Source organism: Phyllopteryx taeniolatus, chromosome 18 (assembly GCF_024500385.1).
Source record: "Phyllopteryx taeniolatus isolate TA_2022b chromosome 18, UOR_Ptae_1.2, whole genome shotgun sequence".
Classification (NCBI taxonomy): domain Eukaryota; kingdom Metazoa; phylum Chordata; class Actinopteri; order Syngnathiformes; family Syngnathidae; genus Phyllopteryx; species Phyllopteryx taeniolatus.
The window spans coordinates 5,678,492-5,694,093 of NC_084519.1; the positions used below are offsets into that span (position 1 = coordinate 5,678,492).

Consider the following 15,602-nt stretch of genomic DNA (forward strand, 5'->3'; position numbering starts at 1 on the left):
TATACTTTGCATGCCACCTTTTTTTGCGTGGTGCTTATGAAGGTGTTTCCTTTTTCTTTCTTTATTTGTTCCCCCTCCAAACATTTTCATTCTATATGTTGAGTTAGACGTGTAGCTTTTTCTCAGCATAGACGATCTTGGACACAACACCCCGCGTACAATGGCATTCTTTCAGTGCACGTCACTGACGCTAGGACCCGGGACTGACTTTCGGTGGGAAGTCCGGGGCTGTTAGTGGCGCAAGGCAGAGCAGAGGAACCAACATACACACAAACACACACACACACACACGCGAGAAAAAAAAACTCACTGAGAGAGAGAGAGAGAGAGAGAGAGAGAGACTATCGGAACGTAGTGGCTTCTGTGCGCGTGTGTGTGTGTGCGTGGAGGTGCGTACGCGCTCGCTCGGCGGTAGAAACGACTGGCGGGGCGGACATGGAGGGACTCGGGGAAAACGCTGCTGGGAAGTGACCAAGCACCGAAGCGAAGAGAGGGGGGGGGGGGGACGGAGAGCGCGAGGAAGGACGGACGGATATACGGGAGGAAAGAAGGAAGGAAGGAAGGAGGGTGGCGAGAAAAGTCTGACAAGAGGACAGAGAGAGAGTGAAAAGCGGCTCGTCTGGAACGCGGCAGGATTCTAAGGTGACTTTACGGCTCTTTTGGTTCGCGTGTGTGAGTCTACGTGTGGTGTTGACATGCGCTGCAAGGCTCTGACTGCACTTGAAAGGAAAGATGGAGGTGTGTGAGGGTTAGGTGAGGGGGGTCGGCGTGGGGGGGGGGCACTTTAAAGTGAAGTAAAGCATGTGCGTACAGTCTAAAGTGGGAGCTAAAGTGTAATGAGAGCTGACCACTGTAAACTGGAGTGAAGGGGTCCAAAGGAGCGGATACTACAGCAAACTACAAACACACACTTTCCCGGTTGGGAGCGCAAGTAAATGCATGCGACGACTCAACTATACTGTAATGCAGTCTCTTAAGAGAAGGTAGAGCCAATTTAACCACTCCACCGACACTTACACACGCTCCTGTGCGTCTGCTATAAGGTCGCTTAAATGGCCCTTGAAAGAATGTTCTTTTCTCCGGAAACTTGAGTGACAGCGAACGCAGCTTCATAAGTTGGAGGAGCATCTCTCTCTCTCTCTCTCTCTCTCTCTCTCTCTCTCTCTCTCTCTCTCTCTCTCTCCCTCGTGTGTGTGTACGTGTATGTGTGTGTGAGACAGCAAACAGGTCGAGGGAGGCAGATCTGATCAAACGCACAGCAACAGAGGAGCAAGCGTGGCACAGGCTGAGCAGCAGCACATTGGATTACACAAACACTCACACACGCGCGCACATCCTCTCGAGCTCCGTGGCCAGCAGAACAGCTGGGAGAAATGTGTGTGTGTGTGTGTGTGTGTGTGTCGGTGCCTGAGAGGGTTTCACTTGATGCATGCCCCCTGCCTTTGCACGTGCAGGGCTGTTTGCCTTTGTATTATCTTTTGCTTCTGTGCGTCTGTGTCCATGCCAGATGTGTGTAGGGAAAGAATGTTCTGTGGTGTCTTCAGCGCGCGTCCACCCCGGTGTCTCCCCTGGTGTGGAGAAAAGAAAGGGGGGCTTCACATAAGATAAGCGATCAGATGACCAAAGAATGAGGCAGATGAGAAGAGTGATCCCCTGGTGAGAGATGAAAACGGAAGGGAGGGAAGAGATTTTAGGACAGGAGGAGGAGGAGAAATGCAAAGCGGAGATGGAGTGAAGGAGACAGGGCCTGACGTGCTCCCTCCAGGAGTGCTCGGAGTGCCGCTCATTCATAATTCACCTCCATGGCAAGCGTTCATTCACATATTGACCCCCCCATTGCTGCGCTCAATGGAGCTCTCAACCCCCCCACGTCTTGGTGTCTCTCAATGGATGCCCCTGTGGTGCTGCGTTCAGTTAGCACCGGGCCTATATAGCGCCTCTTTTTCAGGTTCTCAGAAAGGGTTTAGTGTTTTTTTATGATTCTTCAGACGGTAGCACTTTTTCAGCTGGAATCTCTGATGCGAGATTAAGTTGTGTAAATTGAATATCGAATTCAGACTCCACCCTAGACACAGATAATTGGTATGGATGGCTTGGAGGGCTAGTGCTCTCACTACAAGTGTTGTTTGTCGGATTCCCCTAACACAGCTAAAGCAGCCTATTATGGATCTATAATTCATGCGTGAATGAATTGAATAGTCTGTGTTTGGATAAAAGCATCAGACGGCTTTCTTGGATGCCAGGGCATGATTTATTCAGTATAAATACTCAAAAATGTCTGTTTTGATGTTTCTGATTGTATCATTTGTGACTGCAACTACACTATTTAAGCCCCACTGCCGTGGTCTGGTCTGCTGTGATCTATGAATCATGAATCCCTATCTGAAATGCAATGAAAAAATATTGCTAACTGCTGAAGCATTGCGAATTTATTTGTTTAGATTTTAGTTCTAATACTGTAGGTCACAGATGCACTTACAGACTAACTTTTTTGACCGGGAGCTAGAGGTGCAACGATTAATCGACAACTAGTCAATTAATACATTGGAACCTTGTGCTACAAAATTAATTCGTTCCGTGACCCCGTTTGTAACCCAAAAGGGTCTTAAACCGAGGTAATGAATGGAAGTGCAATTAATCTGTTCCAGCCCCAAAATTAAGTTATACTTTTTATACTGATTTTTAATCAGTGTGTGTGGTTAAAAATACAATATAGAAATTAGACTTTTCACCGATTTTATCGGCCTGATCGTTATCAGCCGTTAATTAGCATTTCATGCTGATCGGCTTTAATGTCATAATTCGCCGATCCGATCAATAACGTCATTGATCGGCTCCTCAAAAGACATTTACTCCGCGTCGCCATCGTGCACAGTATATTTGAATCCAAAAGCTAGTTTATTTTTAGCCATGTCGCGTGTCTTTTGACGTAGTACTGTAAATATCTGACGGCCAATAAAGTTATTTAAAAAAAAACATGTCGGCGGTGTGGGACAGACAACACGTCTGAGACAGACAGCATGTAATGCGTGGATCAGACTACAAGAGAAATTTTCTCTTTCACGATTGCACTATGGCAAACTACTGCAATAAAATCGTGTATTCCGATACAACCGCATCCCGTTTTTTTATGATCATTGGGCTTTATATACACTCGTTACCGTGGCGACGACAACAAGAGTGGATCGCGCCCGACTGTATTTTAAGGACAAAATGGGGAAAAACGTGTGTTGGTAGTCACCGGTGCTCAGGACAAGAGAGGACGTTCGTTTAAGCCTGGCTTGAAGTATGTTCACATACTTTTAATACGATACGGCTCGCAAGCAGGCGACAAAAATGTTATGTAGCCTAGCAAGCTAGTGCTAGCACTAACGGTTGTACGTAAACATGCCGCCGTTCTGTCGAATCATGCTCTATAAAGTTTTGGTGTGGGTGAAGTAATTGAATTACAATAAAGTAATTTAATTACAGTAAGTTAGCACCCATTATTTCTGTCATGTTGTAATGTTGGTTTGACCTGACTGATTAGAATACATGACCTGACTAGAGCAGTGATTAGAAAGTGGTACGTCACATTGTCATTTAAAAGATGAGTTGCTTTCTTGGCCAGTTTGCTGCACATTTCTTTTGATCATATTTATCATTATTTGATTGCCTTGCTCATGCCATCACCAGCGAGCGGCTTCTCATTGTTTTTGTTAGTCTAATAAAGAGCAAAAAACAACAACACAGATACAGTGCACAACGAATTGATGGATAACTACTTTTTATAGAAGTCAAGGAAAAATCTTTTTTTCAACTATTGTTTAGTTTATTTTAAAATGGGTTTGGTAATAAAAAATAAATAAATTAAGTAATTCGTAATTCAGTAATAAAAATGGACAATTTGCAATTTTGGTTCCAAATTTAAGAGAAGAAACAGACACATGATTTTATAGCAGGCCACATAAAATGATGTGGCGGGCCAGATCTGGCCCCCGGGCTTTGAGTTAAAAACCTAAGAGACACTCAACTTTATTTTAGGAGCACTTAAAAAAAAAATCGCTGCTGAAGTCAAGTGCTGGTGATAAATAAAAATCGAACATAAAACATAAAACAATACTAATACTACTATAACTACTACTGCCAAGAATAATAAAATAATAGATTTTTTTTTGTACCTATTTAAAAACATAAAACCAGTCAGTGACATCAAAACACTCCTGCAGCGCCTCCCCTGTGTCTTTAGCCAGTGATTCTCAACCATTAGTGTGCCATGAGCGCTCTTCAGGTGTGCTGTGGGAAATTATGTAATTGCTCAAAAAAATTATTTATTTACAAGAAATAATGTATCTATGTTCATCTATTTATGCCAGTGAGGCACAGTGACAGACAGAACAAATAAATGCTCTTCTATTAGATGGCAGGAAGTACATACAGTAATTAACGTATCCACTTTTTGTGACGTTTTTGTTTGTTGGTGTGCCGTGAGATTTTTCTATTGTAAAATATGTACCTTGCCTCTATAAAGGTTGGAAATCACTGCTTTAGACCAAACTGTCACAGTCCGTATGCTCGTCGCCTGCTATTCCGCCAGCGGCCTATTGGTGGTCACAAGGTTTATGAAGTTAAGTCTGATAGTGTTGATATTCTCTGACAATACATCTTGGACTCAAAGAAAATAATGAAATGAGGGAAATACAACAAAGGATAAAGAAAAACAGAAAGAAAACGTGAGTCAGAGCTATCGCAACAGGCTGTTGACTCTTAGCGCCAGAAAGTGACTCTGTTTCTCTCGCTCTCTGGGTAAGCTATGTTAGCCTAAGGTCAACTTTGGTACAGGTGATTTTAACAGCTGGTCTGAACGCCATTAGGCAGCATTCACATATTCAAGGTTGCCACTGGTTTCACGTGACCTCTTAGCCAATGTGGCTCAATATTATAAAAATCTCCTAGCCACACGTGTGTAGTTAGCCACAACATCAACACAACGTGTTTCTCTGGCTAAACCTTTAGCCACACTTAGCCAGTCCTTGTCACTGGGAAGCCGATAAACTTTAACAATGTGGGCCCAATTAATCATCAATCAGGAGTAGTGCTGAATGATATGAGAAAATACTCTTAATTGCGAGTTTTTGTTGTTTGTTTCTTTAAACAAATATTGCTATTGCAAATTAGCATGCGATTTTTCTGGAGGAAGTTTATCTTCAGCATTATTCCCTAAACACAAGAAATACATTATTTTATAGTATGACCAACCCAACATTGGCCAACAAATAACTCTTTCCTGTAGAACAGGGTTATGATAAATTGATATGATGAACAAATCTTTATTTTACTATCGAATTGCAAAAAGAAAATCCTTCAATCACAGGAGAATATTGACTTATTGATTTAACCTCATGCCTCGTAAAAATGTAATACTGTATAATGATGCTCTTGCCAGTAGCAGTAGCACTGCTGTCAGTGGCAGCCGAGTATATAGTGGAGAGTGGCGTGATTGACACTTTTCATCACCAAGATGTGAGTATAAAAGCGGTTCAAATGGTAAACTATATTAAATGTTGATTAATATTCTCATCAATTATAGTCACAGTGTTAAATTGATTCACTTATTTGATAACCCTCAAGAAGGATCTTAAGGACTTACTATAGAATTTTCTCTAACTAAAACTTTTTAGTTGAAGATGAACATTAATATTCTAAATCTTTGGTGGTAAATATTAGTAAGCTAACCTTAGCTGACAGATAATTGTAACAGATTTCAAAAGAAGGACCAAGTGGTCTAAATTACATAAGAGGGGCAGAGGGGAGGCCCTGACTATGTTTGTCGTGGGCCCCCAAATAACTACAGAGCTGCCAAATGTTACGGAACGTCCATTTTTTTTTACGGAAATCACTGAACGTTGACTTGTTACGACTGTAACACTGACTGTTCCGGATTTTTGAAAAAAAAATCCAGCATCTGACAATACCGTCGCGTCCACATTTAACAACTGCTTGGTGCACGCTATTTTATGACACCCCCCGACTGCCAAGCCGCGGAGGTGAATGTTCTCTTTACATCCGGTCTCTACGCATTGTAAGTCACTGATCATCGCCTCCATGGTAGCGAATAAGCTACTCTTCTTACCATACTTCTTACAAGTGTCACGAAGGGAGGGCAAGGAGTGGGTAGGAAAAGACGGAAGAGCATGATGCTAATTGCTAAGTTATTGTGTCATGCGGTCGCAAAAGATTGAAATGTGGGATTTGGTGCTACGGTACACTTGTCACATAGGTCTAGCTGGAACTGTGTTTTTGCGGAGAGTAACCAAATTTAAACAACAAAATAACAGGCCAATTAATACGTTTTTAGAGATATAAATATAAAATGATACACACAGGACGCTGCGTTTGTACCGGAAATTAATTTGTACGTCACTGCACACCTCACGTCAGTAGATGGGCAGGAAAGTATATTATTATTATGGTTGTTATTATTATTAATACATATTTGTAATATAAGATAAGATAACCTTTAATTAGTTCCACAATGGGGAAATTTGCGTCTCTTACATAGCAATTCTGGCTATAGGGAATATAAATATGTTATATTAAATAGACTTTACACCGATCTGATCGGATCTTGATCGGTATCAGCTGATAATAGCATTATATGCTGATCGGCTTTAATGTCATAATTCGCCGTTTTTAAAAAAATGTCAGTGGTGTGGGACAAACAACATGTCTGGGACAGACAACACGTAAGGCCTGGATCAGACTACAAGACAAATTTGGTCTTTCACGATTGCACTATGTTAGATTACTACAATAAAACCGTGTATTCCGATACCACCGCATTCCATCTTTTACGATCACTAGGCTTTATCTTGTCAACTCAGACACGACCGGATACGTGCGTTACCATGGGGGGGATGACAACAATGGATCGCGCCATGTGTATTGTAAGAACAAAATGGGGGAAAATGTGTGGTTGTGGTCACCGGTGCTCGGAAGAGTACTTTCATTCAGGGATTGCTTGATATGTATGTATGTTCACGTACTTTTAATACGATAGGCTCGCAAGCAGGCAACATGTAGCCTAGCAAGCTAGTGCTAGCATGACCTGACTAGAAAATATATATTCAGTATACCGTACACAAGTATATACAGTAAATGAACAAGTCATTTAAATAGACAGATGGGTGATTGGCCCCAAAAATCCTGATCGTGTAAAGTCTAATATAAATAGCATGCAAGTGAAGACGTACAAGAAGTACATTACACAAAATAGAAACCAAAACTATTGTCCATACATAAACTAATTCCAATTCAATCTATCAGCAATGTTATTTGTTTGTTTGCAAAATAGAGTGCTGAGTTTTAATTTTGACATTTGAGATCGGATTAATCTGCTTTAATGGACTTTCATTCATTCATTCATTTTCTGTACCGGTTATCCTCATTGAGGTTGTGGGCGTGCTGGAGCCTATCCCAGCTAACTACAGGCGAGAGGCGGGGTACACCCTGAACTGGTCACCAGCCAATCGCAGGGCACATATAAACAAACAACCATTCGGACTCACATTCACACCTATGGGCAATTTAGAGTCTTCAATTAACCAACCTGTTTTTGGGATGTGGGAGGTACCTGGAGAAAACCCAAGCAGCCACGGGGAGAACATGCAACCTCCACACAGGCAAGGCCGGATTTGAACCCAGGTCCTCACAACTGTGAGGCAGATGTGCTAACCAGTCGTCCACTGTGACACCCTTTAATGGACTTGCTTTTTATTTTGTTACCAGGGTTAAAAATAGAATTGGAAAAATGCAAATTAATCCATAGACACTAATGTTTTTGATGATGGAATGTCAAAATACTAGTACTTTGATTCAGGCTGGAACTGCGTCTGCCATTAAAAGGTTGATGTAATAAAAACATTAAAATGACAAATATTGAAGCTATAATTTATTAATGAGTATGACTTTCACAATTTAATGTTCTTAGCAAAATTTTGAAAATATGGAAATTCAGACAAATTTGGACAAATTGTTCTGAAAGTGGATTTTTATAGGTTGGCAGCTCTGTGACTAGCTAGCTACGTACGGCCCTGGTTCGAGCCAGCTCGGCATGACAACCAGAGTGGGATTTGTACCACGTGCATTGACGAAAAAGGCAACTAGCTAGCTGCAAGAACTAATATGAATTGCAGAATACATTGACCATCGACACGTTAAATGTACGTCGCGGTAATAAATATGCATGCTTCAACTGGCGCCAAACGGCATCGGGTCTTGTCTTCCCCAATGCGCCGCTAACCGCAACTAGAAAAGCCCGTGTGCCTGACTCCTTAGCCAGCAGCAGTTGGATGGCGGATTGAAAAATTAACGAAGCGGGGGTAAAAACTAAACCATGAACCATTCACACACAGCAGAATGAGCGCGACCACTTTAGCTTTTATTAGGAATGGCTTTTGAGTTATGACGCTGGCAATTTTGATTTGCCAGCGTGGGCAACGTGGGCAATATTCTCTTCGTCACATCCTGTTTCAATTAGCCATTGGCAAGGTGGTGAAGGGGCAGCACTATTCCTGCATATTGACATACTTGTATTCAATATATGAATGATGCTGGAGTTACTTTATTTTGTTACAAGTTAAAAAACATATATTCTTTAATAGTTAATTTATTTGAAGGGAAATACAGTTGGCTTCTTTTAAAAGTAATATATATATATTTTTTTAAAAACAATAACAATACATATTTGATGCATTTGATGATGATCAAACAAGGACATTTCTCAGAATGCCCAGATTCATGCCGAAAAGTTTCCCTGGTACTTAATAAATTTTCTGCCTTTTTTCTTAATCACCAACTATATTGAGCAGATGGCAAAGACAGTCTTCCTCCATCTTTTTTCCCCCTAGACCCACATATTATCACAAGTTTTAGTGAATTTCCGATTTCCTCGAATCACCACTAAAAATGTTTGGTAAAAACTAGGTTTTACACCATCAGGATTTTTGGGACCAATCACCGATCAGCGAGTTTAAAAGCAATAACAAAACAATAACTAATCACTGATCCGATCACAAGATGGAGCAATGTGTCTATTTAAATGACTTCATTGACTGTATATACTTGTGTACTGTATACTGAATATCTTAAAAAATATTCTCTAGTCAGGTCATGTATTCTAATGAGTCAGGTCAAACCAACATTACAACATGACAGAAATAATGTGTGCAACTTAATGTAATTAAATTACTTTATTCTAATTAAATTACTTCACACACACTGAAACTTTAGAGCATGATTTAACATATTTGAGTGACTCACCGTCAGTTGTGGCAAGTCGTGTCTTAATCAGTGCGTGTGTTTATTTGGTTAACTTTGTTCAATAAAGTAATGTAGTGCACAAGCAGCTATGTCTATCTTTAACCACCTGTGGAGGGATTACAATTTGTTGTAACTAGTGCGGATAGGCTATTTTAAATTATCTAACATTGTTTACTTTACCGTAGACGTGCAGTTGTGCAACTTTTTTCTGCTTTGCAATAACGCACATTCCACTTTAGCTGCTTTTATTAAGTGTGAAATGATCACACATTTTGGATAGTCTCTGTCTTTTACCCACTCTGCTCCTGACTAACGCTTATTGCTCTGCAGTAACAGTCAGTGTGGAAAAATAATCACAGCCAAATCCCATGATAGCGAAAAATCTCAAATTCAAATTCAATATGTATGATATAAAAATGTGCAATACAGGAAGTCCTTGAGTTACGACGTACTCGAGCTGAGGGGTTAACTCCCTTTTCTCGTTGCACAGCTGAGCTGGGTGGCGGCAACAATAAAGGCACGAAGCACCGATTTGCTGCTTTAATGGCTTTATTAGCTCCTCTGCACATTCAACGTCAACGGGTCCTCCGCTAATCGCACAATCATGTGGAACAATACCCGTAACAGATGTATTTCGACATAGATTTCGACTTTAACTGTGAAATCGGACTTACGCGTAAATTCGGGTTACGTCGCCAGCGTAGGAACGGAACTCGTTCGTAAATCGAGGACTTCCTGTACTGTCAAGCCGCAAAAAGTGAAGCGTGAGGGACGGACTGTATACCTTGAAACCAGTAACCGGCCCATGCCTAATGTTAGAAAGATTAATGATAGACTACGGTGTGTTACGACTTACAAATTCAGGAACAGAATTCCGGAAACCGTGGACCCCCTGCATCCCTTTATCAGGGTACAATTCACAGTGGTATGCTTCAGTCTGCCCATCGAGGGTGAAGCTGAACACCCTCCTGTTAGTTGATTGTTACAAAACAATGCATTGAATGTGAAGGAAAGGAAGCTGACGCGATTGCCATTATCGTCTACACACCCCATTGTGGAAAGACGAGCCCGATCAGGGTTTTCAACTATTTAGACTTGTTACCAAATGCTAACTGGTCTCGTGGTAACCCTGTTTCTGTATCTTTCTTGATTAAAAAAATAAAATAAAATAAAAAGCCTTTACTTAAATCAAATCAATGTTATATCACTGCAGGGGAAAAACAGCGTGGCCAAGCGATAAAGATAGTTTTAAAGGATAATGGTCCTTTGTATCCCAGAGGTTCTAATAGTCTTCACTAGGCCCTCTGTTGATATGAAACACACAGTGCCAGGCAGCTTGGCCCAAAAATCACCTCTCCACTTAGACTCACTGAGCTACTGGCAGCTGCAACCTCACATAGTGATACAGAAATACACACGTACTAGCATTAAAAGACGTCAGCTGGTATAAAAATAGAGCTCACGAACAGAGAGAAGGGGTTTTATGTTTACAGGAGGTGATGTCATGTTTGGTATGAATCCATAACCAACAAATTGGAGGGCATCGGTGTCAGCCTCCTCAGCGTTGGCTTACTTTTAGATGCTTCTAAAAGAGCTGCAGAGTTCAAGGAAATGTTGTTTGTTCGTATTGTTTTCCGTGGTGGAGGCATGCACAGAATGACGCTGCTGCGGTTGCCAAGCAACACAGGGACGTGGGCGGAAGGATTTCCTGTCCTTAGGAAGCTTTGTTTATGAGAGTTTGTGTGCATGCGTGCGTGTGAAATATTGAGTGTGCATTTCGGCATTGTGCTTGAGTGCATGTGTTTTAATTCAGTCTTTGCCTCAAGTATAAGTGCAAAAAAAAGTGATAGAAGACGCACATATTGTATAGACACTAAAGACAAAAAAAAATGCTGAAAAAAGCACTTTCTAGTCTGTTGAGTTTGGATGTGTGTTGCATAACTCCTCCAGCCGGGTCAGATGTGAACTCCTCCTCTTCAACCCCAAACGCTCCCACTCTGACACAGCCTGACGCCAGCCCGCCTCCGTGCTAATGATGTCATAAGCATGCCTGGTTTTTATGTCTCCTCTCACACATGAGATTGCAATTATATGTTCTTGCCCTGCAAGCAATCACAAACACACACAAACACACACACACACACACACACACATGGCATGTCTGTCCTGCAGCCGTTGGACACCGAGATTACATAATTGAGTGAATGGGGTGACGTCAGTTTAGCGCTCTCATACTTGCCTTGTCTTTCTGACTAGCTACAGTGATGTCACAAATGGATGCAGCCATCCACGGAGGGTGTCTGTGTGTTGGTTTGAGTAATCACGTGTGAGGACAAAAATGACCTTAGGAACCATCTGATTTGTTCAATCTGTTTACTCCTTTCCTGCTTCGGCTCCGTTAAAGTGACACTATTCTCTTTGGTCCGAAGTTCTTAGCAGCATGTTGACTGATGGCCCTGTTACACACACACACGCAGGCACGCGCACACACACACACGCGCGCACACACGCGCACATACATCGAACGCACAGGTTACAGACTCATTCGGCCCCTTTTCAGTGGCTCCTTTTTTAAATTGATACCCCGGCTGTCTCTCAGCTGGTAACTCCATCCCCTTATTGCCCTTCATCTGTGGCCGTTTGACCTTTTGTTGATTCACATTCTGTGAAAGGCAACAATGGAGAGGGGGATGGAGAAGATGCGGTGTTGACTTCACAGATATGGTACTGTCCGATTTTTATTTTAGCAAAGCAACACACTGCGTCACAGAGAAAGAGAGGGGATATGACGCTTAGCCTTTTATGGCGATCTACCAAAATAACTCTTTGAGCTCACAGTTGGAATTCTGTTGTAGAAAGGAAGTGTGGATCTGTTTGTGTCGTGTCTTGAATGGATTTGTGTGTTCTATGGTTATAAATGGCCAAGCTCTCGACATAACCCATTAGGGTGGATGGGTTAAATGAGACCGTAGACAAACGCACGCACACGCACACACAATATAAACACGTTTTTTCTTTCAATCATCCTGTCCCACTTTCTTGCTCGAACCACCAACCAAAAGCAAATAATACCACAGGTTAACAATTTATAAAGTGAGCATCAAAACACTCACACAGACACACACTAAAGTTCACTATCCACACACACACACACACACTTTTACAAACTATAAGCAGAATCTCTTATCAAATAAAGGATTATGGTTATGATGCTTTCACAAAGGCCAAACCACCAAAAATCTTCACAAGCCACAGATTGGTGCACATTGAACAGACATATTTGTGACCAGTTCACAAATATAAACACATTTATGTATCCAAACAGAACAATCTAAGTAGATTGATAATAAGAATTTTAGTGGAACTCTATTAATTTGAATGCCCTTGGTGTTGTACTTTGTTGACCCAAAAACCCTAATACAGATCTCTATGGCTGCTCACTACAAAACTGGACAATAAAAAAAGAACACATTAGTTTTAACGTGAAAAGACTCACTTCCAAAAGACTTGTAGTAAACTTCTTTCTGTATGTTCACCACCACGTTAACGTCTGTCACAGCTCATCAGCGGATACACAATAAAGTTTTACTTCCGTAAATTTCTTTGAATGATTACATGGTATTTAAGAACGGTAAAAAGGGCAATCAATGAAGTCTACTCTCCATCAGCCGTACTCAATTTTCTCTCTCTATTTGCAATGACACACCATCATAGTGTGAACTGTGTTGAACTTACTTTTACACTTGGATGGCTGTTAAAATGTTACAGTGTTACTATTGACCCTGAAATGGATTATGTAATTCCATTTCCAATTGATTCTAAATCTGACCAAATTGGCGGTTGACTAGCGTCCCAGAAAAGGACTGTGTTCAAAATTGCAGATATTCCACTTTATTATTCCCTGCAGAGGAAATTTTGGATGATGAACTAAATGACGTGTGTTTGTTATGCAAACGTACGCCAAACCAATACACACAAATAAAGTAAATATATACGCACACCCACACACGCACGCTGCACCCCCACCACCAGGAGTCTTAGTCAGCGTCTGTGTGTTCATGCGTGGGCCTGTTCCCTGGCAAAGTAAGGGGGAAAAATACCTTCCCCTATGATGTAAGCACCCAAGTGCTCTTGTGTGTGTGTGCGTGCATAATTGCAAGCTTGTGTAAGTGTGTGATGGTCACTCTTTGAGATACGGTTTACGGTGCTCTCTCCATTGCAACTTTCTTTCCAGATGAATCCACAGTACAGTACAGTTTCTTTTTAAAGATCTATTTGTTCTTTTACACACAGTGGAAAGACATGACAAAGATGTAGCACACCAGAGCTTTACAAACACAGTACGTTTACACATACATTAAAAAAAAAAAAAAAACACTAACGGTTGCAATTAATTTGTCTGACTGTGTTCAACTTGTCCAACAAGTTGGATTAACACCCTCTGCAGAGCACAGCCCTATGTGGCGCGCTCGGTGAGATTTTATATGGCGCCCCCCTCCATCTATGATTTACATACTTCAACAAAAGAAATCGAATAGCATTGTTTTTACCATTGTGTTTAATTTAAATGCCACCCATTTTAAAATATAAAATTAACTTCAAATTTAATAATTGTTATTTTAAAACCTAATAGACACATGTTGTCTACTATCCATCCATCCATCCATTTTCTGAGCCGCTTCTCCTCACTAGGGTCGCGGGCGTGCCGGAGCCTATCCCAGCTGTCATCGGGCAGGAGGCGGGGTACACCCTGAACTGGTTGCCAGCCAATCGCAGGGCACATAGGAACAAACAACCATTCGCACTCACAGTCATGCCTACGGGCAATTTAGAGTCTCCAATTCATGCATGTTTTTGGGATGTGGGAGGAAACCGGAGTACCCGGAGAAAACCCACGCAGGCACGGGGAGAACATGCAAACTCCACACAGGCGGGGCCGGGGATTGAACCCGGGTCCTCAGAACTGTGAGGCTGACGCTCTAACCAGTCGGCCACCGTGCCGCCTGTTGTCTACTATGTATATATAATATACAATATGTTTTCTTGATATGCATATTAGATTAGATACTTAATTGTCGTTAATTGTTGTAACGTAATTGTCGTTACAGTGAAATGTTGATTAGCAGATGGAAAGAAGCAGTAAATTGCAGTTTAATATGGTATGTGGGAATGCTCATTTATGGTGTATTCATAATAATAATAATGTGCACTTTAACCCTGATGTTAAGTTTTAAATGATCAACATGCTTTAAACAATTTGAACTTTAACACAAAAGCGTTAAAAAGGAATACAATTTTGATTCACTTTTAAAAGCAGGAAAGATTAGCTAGTGAGATGTAATATACTGTATATGGTACAAACAAAGTAAAGCAAATAATACAATCGTTGATGAAGCCAATGTAAATACAGATAGAATAAGTTTAATCTCTACAAATAATATATAGCAGTTAATAGCCCCTCCATGCTGCCCAGCTCAAGAAATATAAAACTGGTTATTCTGATTCATGTATCATGCAGATGCTAATCGCTCTGAAGCAAGTTATCATCTTATATGTACACTGTTAAAGGAGTGACGCAGTACAACTGAGTCTTCATTTTATTACTGTAGCTCATTTACAGTGATACCGGTAATGCGTTACAAAAGGAACAAGTAACACGTTACTCCAAAATGCCGCCATTTTGAGTAACGAGCAAAGTAACGCGTTACTTTTCTCGGGAAACTAATTAGACTACAGTTACTTTTTCAAACCAGCAATAGTTACTTTTCAGTCATCAGTGTCTCTCACCAAGTACTAATTTGTGGCTGGTGATTCGAACAAAACGCAGGCCAGCTATTCAATAGCATTTAACTATTCACGCAAACTACTAATTTCCAGTAAAACAAAAGAAAGCGATTGGGAGGTGACTGTTGATTCTGCAATGCTCAGTGACGATGCAGTACCATAAAATTCCAAAGAAATGCACGATTTCTCTATCACCGCACTATTTTTGTTATTTTACTTAGTAAAAAGTGTTTTTGATTGTGTTACTTTTTTATTTACACATTAAGAATACAGTTTTACTGGCATGCTAAGCGCGCAATGTATTGTGGGTTAATTAATCATACCGAAGTGCGTGGTCAAAAATTGTCATACAATAAGGACTGACTCACTTGAGAACTTATCTTAAATAATATTTACAATGAAAAGGGAGAACTTTCAACTTTGTCTGTAGTCCATACTGTGAGGTGGTTTAATGCGCTGCACAGCTGCCGTCACGTAGTAAGTGCTTCTCCCCACCATCAATCACCCATAGCTTTGCT

At 41.0% G+C, this 15,602-nt stretch overlaps 1 protein-coding gene across 1 annotated transcript in view; it reads left to right on the forward strand.

Annotated features, from left to right (window-relative positions):
• The first annotated feature begins 239 nt into the window (after nucleotides 1–239).
• Nucleotides 240–15,602, forward strand: part of LOC133468197 (forkhead box protein N3-like) — an 87,394-nt gene continuing 72,031 nt past the window's right edge. The window contains exon 1 of the mRNA XM_061753786.1: nucleotides 240–642. The gene's annotated coding sequence lies outside the window, so the exon portion shown is untranslated. The remainder of the gene's footprint in view (nucleotides 643–15,602) is intronic.